At 38.3% G+C, this 13,964-nt stretch overlaps 1 protein-coding gene across 1 annotated transcript in view; it reads left to right on the top strand.

Moving 5' to 3' along the window:
- LOC135473391 (protein unc-13 homolog B-like) overlaps positions 1-13,964 on the top strand; it is a 185,759-nt gene that overhangs the window by 58,778 nt on the left and 113,017 nt on the right. The window contains 1 exon segment of the mRNA XM_064753241.1: positions 4,878-4,977. The gene's annotated coding sequence lies outside the window, so the exon portion shown is untranslated.

Here is a 13,964-nt window from a genome sequence, read left to right as displayed (position 1 = left end):
CCACCAGATAGAAACAAATGTGCTCTTTTTAACCTATAATAGTGTCGTTTTTAAAAATTTTCTTCACCTTTAATAGCTGTAGTAGTTTGGCAGCATAGAGTATTTTACCAAAAGTTTAGCATTTTTAAAGGAACAACCTTGGCTTGATACAGAGAAGTAATTGATTCATCCAACTATAAGGTCACTAAAGAAGTTTTTTTTTTTTGGTAAAGTTTTGTTGATTTCTTATCAGAAAAAAATTAAAATATCACTTTTTTGTTCATTTGAAAGTGCACTTTTTCATTCCAGACTTTAGGTTGAATGCAGGACTTTTGTCATTCTAGTCATGGTTCTGTAATAAAAAGAAAATATAACAATTATTACAGGGCATACAGTTTTGTTGAAATGAAAAATATTTCAGTGTGGTGAAATTACATCTTTAGTAATGGTTCATGCTGTTTCATGTTAGTTTCATGCATAGCTTTCGCTTCGAATAAATATTAAATGTATTTCATTTTGAAGATCAGATTTCATATATTCAGCCTTTTTTTTATGTGCTCAAGATTTGGATTACAGTGGTTCAGCTCAAGTTTGGCATGTGAAAATATAGTTTCAGAAGCATGTACAGGCCTTTTGTGTTAGCATCAAGATACTTTTGATGGCAGCACATAAGTTTTTCTGCCATTAAATTATTCAGACTTTGCAAAAGAAACTCGAAAGTGGCCCTATAAGATGGACGAAGCGGTCAGAATCCAGCAAATTGTGTCATTTGAAAAATGCTTAACTTTAGCTGAGACACGTGCAGTACTTATTGTGAGAATACACTCACATTTAAAGCTCTAGTGTATATGTTAGATGGATGCCGTTGTGTGTGTTTGTAGAAATGCGTGTAAAAACCCTATCCCGTTGTAAACCTTTGTGACACAGTAATGTGAAGTTATGATCTCCCCATTTGTTGATTAACATGAACAATGGAGCAGTCAACTGTGTCTGGGATTATTTTCCCTATTAATTGGTTTTTATGCGTGAACAATCTACATGTACGATAATGCACGGAGCCAATACGGCAGCGTCTGTGACATTGGTCTTCAAACTATCAGCTTTTAGATGTTGGAGGGCTTTTCTCTTTGCGACCAATCAGAGCTTATGCCATACAGGAGAAGAGAGCTATTCATCAGATAGAGCCAGTCTTAAGAGGGCGGAAAAGCGTCTAGACAGGTGTGATTTTCCAACAGTTGGCATGACTTCGTATTACACATCCGTATCTCCAGCGCAATTCAGGCTCGCTGATGGGACGCTGGTGGATTGGCACTGTGTGGAGTTCCCGTCTCACCGCACCACCAATAATCAAAGGGTATTAGAGCTTGTTTGCTCCACTCTTTTGCCTCATTTACCAGCTGCGCTATGGTTTACTATGTACACATATTAATCAAGCTGTCCTGCGTGTCAGGTAAAATCATGATGGTATCAGATTTACCAGGAAATAAAGGTGAGGGCCTGGGCAGTAAAACAGAGTCTCGGTCACATGACACGATATTGTCCACGTGCAGATGTCGTCTGGGAAAGCTATAGTGTGGACTGTACCCTGGCCAGCTGCTCGAGTCGCTAAAATGTCAAATCAATTTGGCAATTTAGACTGGATTGCAGTGTTGAATGAATGGCCAGAGATAAGCATGCCGCTCGATTGGTCAGCTCAGATATTCAGAATGATGGGTAGGGACACAGGGCGTCCAGACTTTTCCCTGTTGATTCCTCTAACGTGAGAAAGCATGCCAATGATTATTCTGAGGTTGCTTGCACCCGCTTCACCCACCCCCCACACCCCGGCTTCAGCACACAGATGAGTGTGTGGCTATGGTGCATGGGAACTAAGATGTGTCTGCAGGCGCAGATGCAGAACTTGGCTGCTGTTGCAATATGTTATGCTAGTGATGGCACAGTTTTGTGTAACTCGCATGTAGTGTGCATGTCAAGTTAGGATACCAGCCACACAAAGCTGCTGGGAGGTCTTAGTTGTTATTGAGCCAAGGTCATCTGGCTTGGCTGATTTTGAGGATTTTTCAGGCTTGGAACTGTAGTCCGACCACTTGAGTTAATTACACTGCAGTCCAATTGCGGTCAGAATTGACTCCATCTCAGCTGAATTTGGGCTCACTACAGACACCGACGGATCATCCGTTGTGCTCTCACGCTAATGTAGCTTTATCTTTGAGATTAGAACCTGTTAACAGGATCCACAGGCATCCGCGGTAGTGTTAGACTGATGGGGGTTGACCAGTAACAGTTTGTCAGCTTGCAGACATCTGCTTTAGGCTAATTGTACAGGCAGATAGTATACTACAACCGTAAAGTAACTGTATGTACCATTTGTGAAAGATAAAAATAACATGCAGTGTACACATATGACATGATACATGATATAGTGTGTCCAATAAATTGCAATTAACATCACCACATTTACCTAATTCTTCTTAAGCTGTTGTGATAGGGGGCTTGTAATTGGCTGTTTTTCAGGTACTTACACGTTAGAACAAAACCCTGACAAGAGGCCCATGTTTCACCATCCAGTTACATGTGACCATTTGTAAATTATCACACTGTCATTGCTACTCTTGTTTACATCTCTATGCTTATAATTCTTTTAGCATATGTCATGTGCACATGCAAAGTACACATATACGAAAGGTAACAACAAATACAATGGTCAGTGCAACTGCCTTGTCAGCTATGGGCATATACATTTCTTGACTTCACTACAATGGTCAGGTAGCCAGATAATGGGCATTGTAAGTGGGAACCTGGGTTCAGTGATGGACGAGATAATCAAACATGTTCCCATGTTTTCCTCATACAGCTGTTCATAGTTTTCATACTTTCCACAAACATTTGCCCATAGTTCCCATGCTTTCCCCATACAGCTGTCCATAGTTTCCAGGCTTTCCCCATACAGCTGTCCATGTTTTTGATGTTTTCCCCATACAGCTGCCCATAGTTTTCATGCATTCCACAGACATTTGTCCCTAGTTCCCATGTTTTCCCCATACAGCTGTCCATAGTTTCCAGGCTTTCCCCATACAGCTGTCCATAGTTTTTTGCTTTCCCCATACAGCTGTCCATAGTTTCCAGAATTTCCCCATATAGCTGTCAATAGTTTCCAGGCTTTCCCCATATAGCTGTCCATAGTTTCCAGGCTTTCCCCATATAGCTGTCCATAGTTTCCATGCTTTCTGCATATAGCTGTCCATAATTCCCATGTTTTCCCCATAGAACTGCCCATAGTTTCCATGCTTTCCCCATACAGCTGTCCATAGTTTATTGCTTTCCCCATACAGCTGTCCATAGTTTTTTGCTTTCCCCATACAGCTGTCCATAGTTTTCATGCTTTCCACAGACATTTGTCCATAATTCCCATGTTTTCCCCATAGAGCTGCCCATAGTTTCCAGACTTTCCACAGATGTTTGTCCATAGTTTCCATGTTTTACACAGACATTTGTCCATAGATTTCTAGCATCCCACAGGTAATTGGTCATAGTTTCCAGGCCTTCCACAGTCATCAGACCATAGTTTCCATGCTTCAAAGACATTAACTGCATTTATTTATATTTTTTATTTGCATTTTTAATTTATCCAGCCTGTTCATGTTTTCCGGGTTTTTCACAGGCATTTTTTCGTGCAGCTTTTTTCAGGTTACATCTTGAGTAGCCATTTTAATTTGCATTGGTACCAGCCTACATTGCCATGGTTTCCATGCCCCTTATAGAGTTTTGGGTATTTAAGTTTGTGGCAGACCTACCTGTGCTACATACAGTAGATCAGAAATGTCGGGAATGCTTTCATGCTCAAGTGTCAATATTAAGACAGGTCAACTCATCATGGTCAGTTTCATTTGGAAAGCTTACACTGCACTTCATGTGAGAAGTGTCCTATAACTACTGCCATATAGATATAGTCTAGTTGTCATGGCAATCAGCAAGCGTCTTCCTAGTTTTATTTTCCCTGTTTTACTTTGTGTTGTTGAATGCTTTTTGTGTTGTTGATTAGCCAGAACACTACCTGTTCTACTGTGTTATTAAGGAGAACTGTGCATGCTCCAACATGTATGTAGCCGAATGGCAAAAGTTGACAGAACTTCAAAGGTTTAAATAAGAAGGCGTGATCTTGGCTTGTTCACGAAATGGTTTTAGTGCCTTGATCAGCTTAACCACAAGGTCAACATGAAAGCCTTGAGAAAAAGTGGCAGAGTTTGTTGATTCTACATGTATCTATTGGCCAAGTCGTATCTAAATTATCTAGTCAGCCAATGAAATTGAAGCTGCCCGCCGTGAGGGAGAAAGCAGACAGCTTATTGCAAATTTTTCGCAAAATTTTAAAGAAGCTGTACTGGAGACTGTTTGAAAAAAAAATAGAAATTTTTTTTAGGATTTTAGAATACCACTAATAATTACCTTTCACAAACCAGCAGCTGTATCTGTGCACCTGTTACCAGTGTTATAAATTTATAAAATTTATAAAGCGGGTCGCATTATAGCATTTTCAAACTTTTGGAAACATTTTAACACTATAAATAGAACAGGTACATATACAAGTCCGATATTTGCTGGATGACAATAAGCTACATGTATATTCTTGGTAAATGTAGAAAATTTGATTTCATTAGTGGATGTGGATTTTTTTGCCTCTTTAAACGTCAGTGTAATCTTACATGTATATGAGTTGGCCAGAAGAGTGAATTTCTCATTAATCTGGTGATTATTTTTGTCGTCATTTTCATCACCCCTTGACACAACATCTAATTCCTCATTTTTCTTTTTCGTACATTGTCTCTTAGAAATTACCTGTTTTAAACAGCATTGTATTCAATTTTTGAATTGGGTTTTATTTTTTTTTCATTTTGCAGAAAAATTCAACACTTATGTGACCCTGAAGTTACAAAATGTGAAATCTACAACCATCCAGGTCAAGGGGAATAATCCATGCTGGGAGCAAGACTTCATGTTGTGAGTAATAACTTTCATGTTGCAAATCTTGATTTACAAGTATACATGTGGTTTATATACAAATTTGATAACATACTCAATTTATTTGTTTATTTAATTGGTGTTTTACGCCGTACTCAAGAATATTTCACTTATACAATAGTGGTCAGCATTATGGTGGGTGGAAACCGGGCACAGCCCGGGGGAAACCCACAACCATCCGCAGGTTGCTGTCAGACCTTTCCACTTACGGCCGAAGAGGAAGCCAGCATGAGTTGGGCTTGAACTCGCAATGACCGCATTGGTGAGAAACTCCTGGGTTATTACGCTGCGCTCGTGCGCTAACCGACTGAGCCAGGGAGGCCCGAACATACTCAATGTTAGAGCATTGAGACCCCAGCTTTTGACTAGTTTTGTCTTTATATACATACATTTACAGGTACATGTATATCAATTCCATAATTTGACAGGCTCAAAGTTTTTGACAGTTATATTTCAGATAATTATTTACATAGTGAAATAAGATGTTAGTTCCTCCCTGCATGTCATTAAACCATCAATGGAAACTTACGTGCTCAAAAGTGGGCGTGGCATTCAACAGCAGTCAAAGAAAATAAACAATAATACATGTGTGGAAAGTAATTTCAGACACACAAAAATAAAGGATAAACATATCTTGATGTATATCCCCAGCTTTGACGAAATATTTGCTGCAGCTCTGTAGCAAAAAGAACAAACACAAGAAGTTAAGACTATCTGGCAAAAGTTTGTTTCTATGAGTTTAGGGCCTCCTTGGCTCAGTTGGTTAGTGCGCTAGTGCAGCGTAATGGCCCAGGAGCCTCTCACCAATGCAGTTGCTGTGAGTTCAAGTCCAACTCATGCTGGCTTCCTCTCTGTTCATATGTGGGAAGGTCTGACAGCAACCTGCGGATGGTTGTGGGTTTCCACCCACCATAATGCATAGAGCGTCTGCTTCAGGAACGGTGGATTCAGGATCAATCCTGGGTTGAGTCACACCTAAGACTTTAAAAGAGGAAGTTGTAACTTTCTCGCTTGGCATTCAGCAAGAAGGGGATAGTGCAATGACTGGTTGACCCGTATCAGTATAATGGCTCGGGTGGGATGGCTTACATGCCTTCGGTGAGTCGTCTCAGTAAAGCAGCACTAGATAAAAGAGCGGTGGAAATCCGTCCTGCGACAAGGAGGCACATTACATACACCCTAAGGATTGAGTTTATGAATGCTATACATGTATGTTTCTTAGTGGCAATACCTAGATTATTACTCAGCTGGAAAAGTCTGCATGGATGTTAAAGAAACGGTGGAGAATAAAACCAGAAAAAAGGAAGAGTGAAAAAGAAAAATAGTTAAATGATATATATGTACAGTATGATATACCCAATTGTTACATTATACTTTAGTAGGAAGATGCCAGTACTTGCTGCAAGTATTTATTATAGTTCTTGTATATATATATATATATATATATATATATATATATATATATCTATATGCATATATACACACGAAAGCTTATCGACAAATTCAACCAGTCCATTAGCAGTGCTCTTCAGACGTGTATAAACCTATTCAGAGACTGTGTTGTACAGTAATAGGCCAGACAGCTATCATTGACACAAGGCCAAAAGCTATACATAGTAGACAAGTATTGGACTGCATGATCTGCTAACATTGGCGCGTTGCCGGCACAGTGAAGCATTGTCTAGTCACTTCCAGACAGCCATGGCCTGCAGCAGTCATATTTAGGATGTCAAGTGTGTGCAGCTTCAGTCCCTTGGAGAATATCTTTTCCAAGCTCCCATCCATACACATCTTGTAGCTTGTACCTTTAGATATGAGAGGTACCCAAACTTACCATTTAGATGTATGCATTGAACTGTGTATACTTAATAGACTATATGTACATTTTGTAGTTAAAATCATTCATCTGCACTTATTTCCGGATGTCCGGATGTTTTATTTCCTTAACCTGTAACTTGTGATGTAATGATCGGATTGGATAATTGGCTGAGTGGTAAGGTTCGGTAATCCCAACCACGTCATGAGGATTCATTCCTAGCCGTGGACAGAGAATTTGTAAGGTTCCTTCTCTCTCATTGTCCCCGTATGTGGGGACATTGTAACAATGAGTGGTTTCATGGATTCTCACATGTACATTTTACTAAATACTACTTCGTCTTTGACCAGTAAGGTGTACAATTATGTCTTTAGGTCACACATAATCTTTGTCAGTCACCAACCATTAACTGCTATCTTAAAATGAAAAATGTTCAGATCTAATGTATCAATTGGCCATCATCTTATACATGTAGCTCTGTCTGCTCATTCCTGAAATGTCTGAAGAACAGATTCAAAGTTAATTTGCAATCTCATGTGGAAATCTCATCTTAATTACAATGTAGGAATCAAGTAAAACATGAAAATATCATTTACAGTAAGGCCTTGGTCTGAAATGATTTAATACATGCGGTATATACATATGTCATAAGGTCAAATATCTCCATGTAAGATGCATTTGGCTGTGTCATATATAGATTATTTGTAGACACATGCATGGATTAATTTTACGTGTCTGTCAATGTTCTTAAGTATGGTGAAAAACACCCGTCAAATAGATTAATGGGTTGGTCTGTCAGTGTTACGTTAACTCCAGAAAATTATTATTGTATAACATGTGACGATGTAGAGAGTAATCAAGTACCCTGATATGGTACATGGATGTATTTGTGAATCGTAGTCTGTGTTGCATGAAAAAAAATACTTATATATATAGATGTTGTGTCAGGAAGAGCTTTGTTTTACTGTGCAGGCCTGATGGCTCAATTACAGGCCTGTAATTGTCAGAGCTTTGTCTCTTTCTGGCTCACTAGTTCATTTCCTCCCTGTAGTTGGATTTGTTCACCAGAGAGCGAGTTGGCTGCAGATACTTTCTCCAGTAAACAAAGAAAAAAAGAATCAAATTTCCTCTGTGGTAACTAAACCAGAATTGTGCAAACGTGGGAAAATGATATAAAGATGAACAACCGATATTTGACTCACAGATCAAAAGGCAATCAAATTTGTTAACATGGCTCTCTGCTTCTGATATCTGATGCTAAAAAATGTATCTTGTGTAGAAAATAATGGGTTAGCTTTGGTTAGGCACTGGTTCAGAGGGTATGCATGATTAGAACGGTTTTCCTCTACATTACCTCAATTTCCGGTGTTCTGAAATCACCCATTCTTTGGTTTATAATTGAGCGTACCAAATCACAAGACAAATCTAATTGTGCTTGTTATTTACATGTTGATAATATCTTTTCAATGTTTGAAGTTTGCAAGTTGCTACATTTACCAAATTTTATTTAACTATTACTGTTGCGAGATGACTTCTGCATCAGCCCATTACGTTATGTATCCAGGATCTTGCCTAAAAATCACATTACATATATAGCTGTGTCTATAGCTTGATATTTGTGGGATATATTCAGGCAGAGATGCACAGTACAAACCAGGATGAAAGCGATCCATAAGCAAACTGGTAGCATGCCCGTACAATAATTGCAGTGACTTGCCTGTTTAGTTTTGATGAAAAACACTGAAAAATAGATCACTTTGTCCAACCCAAACATCCACAGACCATAAAATGTACTGTAAATCTTCAACCTATTCAACCACTAAAGGATTTTTTTAGTGGAATTTCTACATACAATTATTATGAAAATGTCGATAAAGATGATTTGTCCGTGTCACTTGATCAAGCTGCAAGCTTCATAAAACTGTGTTAAATTATTTCTCCACACCCTGTAGTTCTCTATGAATGTTTGAAAATAGTTGTTTCAGAGGCAGTTGAAATGGTTGAAAAATTAGGCTATTCACCAATATTTTGTAAACAAAGGCTTATTGTTTATAGCTAATAAAATGAATGCTGAAGGAATTCTATGAGCATGCAACAAGTGTGCTAGCAGTGAACTACTGCCAGGATGACTCATTTTGTAGCTGGGATAAAATGTGCAATTAGACCTCAAACTAACAGATAACAAATTTTTTGACAAAATGCATGAAAGTATGATGTGGAAAAAATGTTACAGGAATATGTACATTCATATACATGCTAGTATAAAGGATTTTAATTTAATTATTTATTTATTTCAGTTTTTTGTTCTACACTGTACTCAAGAGTATTTCACTTTTATGATGGCGGTGGTTTTAAATTATGATTTAAGGACATACCAAGAATAAAACATCATATTATATATGAATGTGTAGCAATAAAAAACACGTTTTTGCTCACTTTTTATTGCCTGGAAACTTGGTGACAACATTTCTGTGGAATACACACAAAAACTGATCCTGGAAACTGTCAGCAAAAGCTGGCATTGGCTAGAATATATATAAGCATACAAAGTTGGAAAAAGGGGCCTTCGTGTGCTTTTGGTTAGTGTGTTTGCGCAGCACAAGAATTTGTTTAGGAACCTCTCGCCAATTTTGTCCCTTGCTCAATTTGGCTTCCTCTCTGGTCATACGTAGGAAGGGTGGTCATGGGTTTCCCTTTGGCTGTTCCTGCTTTACCCCCACCATAATGCTAGCAGTCATCATTTAAGTGAAATACTCTTGAGTACGGTATGACACCAATCAAATGTAAGTTGGTATGAAATGCAGGGGGAATAAAAACTATGAATGGATCTGCAGAGATTTCTATATATATATATATATATATGTATATAATTATGCGTATTCATCTCACTTGATTCTTTTTCTGTCCATTGATATCATTAACCTTGATCTAGCTCGCGTCTTTCCCATTTTGAGCACCTTGACGATGTATCACTTTACTAACCATATCAATGAGCTCGCTTACTAGATGACAGCATCCGGGAAAGACATCAACTCTTATCTTACACTTAGAATATTGATGTTTTGACCAGATGGTTCCAAAGAATATCATCAAACACTTATCCTTGTGTAGATACATGCAAGTTTGGCCATCTCCATGGCAACAACTTTTTATCTGATTCTGTTCTAGACAGATATAATATTGAGGATATGCTTGACTTTTCCAGATTTAGTTGTTTATATCGGAAGCGAACTGCACTTATCTTCTGATATGGTAATGCTGGGTGAACAGCTATCAGTAGACTGGTTTTTGAAGTGTATGAACAGATGTTGCGTGTGCCAGCAAATTAGCATGTGCGTGTTGACGCGTAGGACTAGAAAGTCCTTGACCTTCAAGTGACATGTTCGATGTTTGCAGTTGCTGTCCACTTCTCTCCCAGCAGAAGTGCTGAAGTGCTTGAATTGCTTAGTCTTTGAAACTTGCAATGCATAATCATGGATGGAAAAATAGGAGCAAGTGCATATCACATAAAGTTGACCTTGTAGGATTTCATGTAGTCCTGCACAAAGGCTCACAGTACAATGAATGGCCTATGCTAATAAATGAAAATAGGCTTTCAAACTCTGACTGACCCACTGATATAATGATTCACTTTGGAAAAACATAATTCAGTACATCTTCATTAACAGCTCGTTGCTCTGGGATTGTGTATATACAGTACACCAGAATCATTCAAGGGACTTAATCTTAATTTACTGGAGTGTTTATCCTTATAAAGGAACCCATTATTTGTGTAAGGGGCCTCTGTGGCAGAGGTGATTAGCGTGCAAGAGGGGTGCAATCACCCGGGGGCCTCTAACCAATGCTGTCGTTGTGAGTCCAGCTCATATGGGCTTCCTCTCCGACCATTATGTAGGAAGGCCTGCCAGCAACCTGTGAATGACCCACTGACTCTGTAAGGTTTTCTCCCACCATTATGTTGGCCCCCATCATATAAGTGAAATATTCTTGAGTACAGCGTAAAACATCAATCAAAATCAAACTGTTACCTAATGAAACATTTGATGGTTATAGTTAAATCAGTAATGTCAAACTCAGAAAGAAACTTAAAAGATCATTGTTTTTATATATAGTCTGAACATACATGTAGATTGACAGACTTGTTTCAGTGGTTATAGTACATGTATACAGTAAATACCCTAAAATTCTGCAAACAAAATTTGCATTTGAAGAGCCAAATGAATGTTACATATGTATAACTCTTGGTGAAGAAACAAATTTTTACTATGATACATAGCTTTCTAAGATCATTGAGAGTTTCAAAATGAGAAAAGATGTGCGACTTAATCATTGACATTTTTTTTATCTTATTTATCGTAGTGTCCGTTGTTATGGCATACCCCCTGGGCGTAGGTGTCGGCGTACAGTAACAGGAAACTCAATATTATGCAAAACAAAATGTTAGGGGTGGTATTTTAAAGAGCATTGCAGGTATTGAGATCTGGGTTTTCACATATGTAAAGCACAATAACATGAGGGGGGTGTTCCATCATTGATTCCGTGTGTACATATTAAATACCGTAAATTACCAAATTCCTGACATGTTGTATTAATTGTGTATGAAAATTAAACTTAAACAAAATGTTAGGGTGGCGTCTAAAAAAGTACAGCATGTATTGGCCTGAAGTTATACATACTTATATTAAGCACAATGACACAATAGGGATGTTCCACTGATGCTCTATTTGCATATTAATTACAGTACATTACCAAATTCACCATTTCAGTACCGTATGTATTGAGCTTATATATTGAGTCTTTTACAGGTGAGCCCTTTAGTATCCTTGCCACCAAATCTAAGTTTGAATAGTTCATAAGATTGACAGGTCATACGTGTACATTTTTATTAAGGAGAAATAACTTTGATTTGAAGTATTTAGAAAGCACATATATTGCATGGATGCATTTCTTTGTCAGAGCTGTAGTGATACTTTCAGAGGTTTGCACCCACATATGGATTGAGCTCCTCTGTACTGATATCAGTACCTACCTGAATTCCCATTCTGCAAATTGCTACTTGTATATACTGTAGCATGAAGCACTGAATAACCGAGCCACTTTTGTCAAGCTGTTCACAAGTTTTATGATGTCTCATAAAAGCACAACCCACAAAGGAACAGCTTTAACCATCCACACCTAGCTACAGACACTCATGCAAAGTGTTCAAAAAATGCAGCATTCTTTATGAGTGTCAGTCTTGCGACAGGATGAGTGAAAAAGTACTTTATTATTTTGATGAGCAAATAGCCCCGCTCGCCTGTTCGTTCGTGCTCCAATAAATTTTTCCCATATTTATGAAATGTCGATGTGGTAATAATTCACTCAGTTTTCAAATATGTTCTTGGTCTACTGACAAAAATGTAATAAAAATGTTCCCAGGTGTGGTTAATAAAGATGCTTCTCATTTATACATAGAGTGCCTGCACTCCACTATGGTGTGGTTACATGCATGTTTCAGGATAAGTCTCACTGGTTCTCCTGTAGACCCGCAAAAGGCCCTTCTCCTGTGGACAGCCTTGTACCAAAACAGGCAGAAGTTCCGGATACATGTAAAACATCAGGGTACACCTCTGAATTCTGTTTACACCTACTATGCAGAGATATAATGTGTTTTGTACACTTACCGGAAACTCTTAATATTAATTATTAATTATTATTAATGTTGGCTGCCAACATGATGTTGGTAATTCACGTTTTTAATAAACTTGGTGGAAATACTATCTTAAAATGGTTTTTGACGGTGAGGCAATGTTTTTCTGAAGTATGTTCCATTATTTAAATATTCCCCTTTATTATGTCCAAAACTACATGACCAAGTTCTGTGAATTGTGAATCTCCACTCCACATAAAACTTTAACTGCAAAACTTTAATAACCAGCTTCATCCAGCCAGAGTGGGCATATGTATTTAAATAATCTGAACGTTTTGTCTCGAAAAGTATGGAGTCAAATTGAATAAAACTTCATACATGCATGTGCAAGAATGGGTCATATGGCTGACCTTGAGTGGTTAACTTTAAGTGGTTTCAGCCACTAGAAGGACCCACAAGGTGTATATTCTCACATCCTTGGACAGAGGAATTTGCAGATTTTCTCGCTTTCACTGTATGTTCGCTTTCACTGCATGTTCGTAGAACCGTGTTGAGAATGCATAAAGTTATCAGTGACACTCTCGTGTTTGTTTTGCATAGTCTTGCATTGGTTGCATGAAAACCACTTATCTTCCACCAAAATGTTGTGCATATCTGTACACTACACATGTGGAAAAGTTTGTTAACAGTAACTTAATAAAGATCAATTAATGGCTTACCCATGACCAAGGTCGGTTTCTTCTGCACTTAAAACTACCAGCTGCCATATACATTACTACAATGTTACTTATTATACCCTCCCCACACTCAAAGAAGTTAGAGTAGGGAGGGGGGTGTACTGGAATTGTCCTGGCTGTCTGTTTTTCTGTTTGTCAAGTCAGTTTTGTCCAGGCATCTCCTCTCAGCTGACATAAATGGCTGAGTCCAACGCCTCCTCCGTCTTTAACGCCCTGTAATTTATGCTGGGGGTGTGTTGCCTCTCAGCCATTGAGAGTCGCTTAAACTGCCGGCTTGTTCGTGTAAACTCGGGGCCTATGTCCAACATTCTGGTTTCCCCATCGTCAAGCGGAAAATGAACTGTACTGTTCGCTACCTTCTGGAAGAAGAGTTCTACAGGAAATGTACGAACTGCACTTCGGCAGTTTCCGCCGACAATTCTCCTCCTAACACAGAAGACTTCAGGACTAGTTCTTAGGCAAAATGAAGTCGCCCACAGTAGATTTGGCGCTGACTTTATTTATAATTTATCACCTTGAGGTACATATTAGAATTTGTTTTGTGGCATGCACCTGCAAGGAAATGCATACTCTTTTCAATGTTAGTTGATTGATATATTTAAATTTTCTTCTCCTTTAATTTATGTTGTATTGAAGAATTGTTCATCTAATTCTACAACCATTGGATCTATGCTATGTGTATTGCTCTGGAATGCTGTTTTGTGCATCTATGCTGCTCTTGTTTTTGCCACTCATAGAAGCCTGCTGGGCAGATTGTGTACAGGATATTGAAAATAATGCTGTT

This window comes from Liolophura sinensis, chromosome 8, assembly GCF_032854445.1.
Source record: "Liolophura sinensis isolate JHLJ2023 chromosome 8, CUHK_Ljap_v2, whole genome shotgun sequence".
In the NCBI taxonomy this organism is placed as follows: domain Eukaryota; kingdom Metazoa; phylum Mollusca; class Polyplacophora; order Chitonida; family Chitonidae; genus Liolophura; species Liolophura sinensis.
Note: the sequence above shows the minus strand (reverse complement) of the source record. Positions and strands in the feature narration are given on the sequence as shown.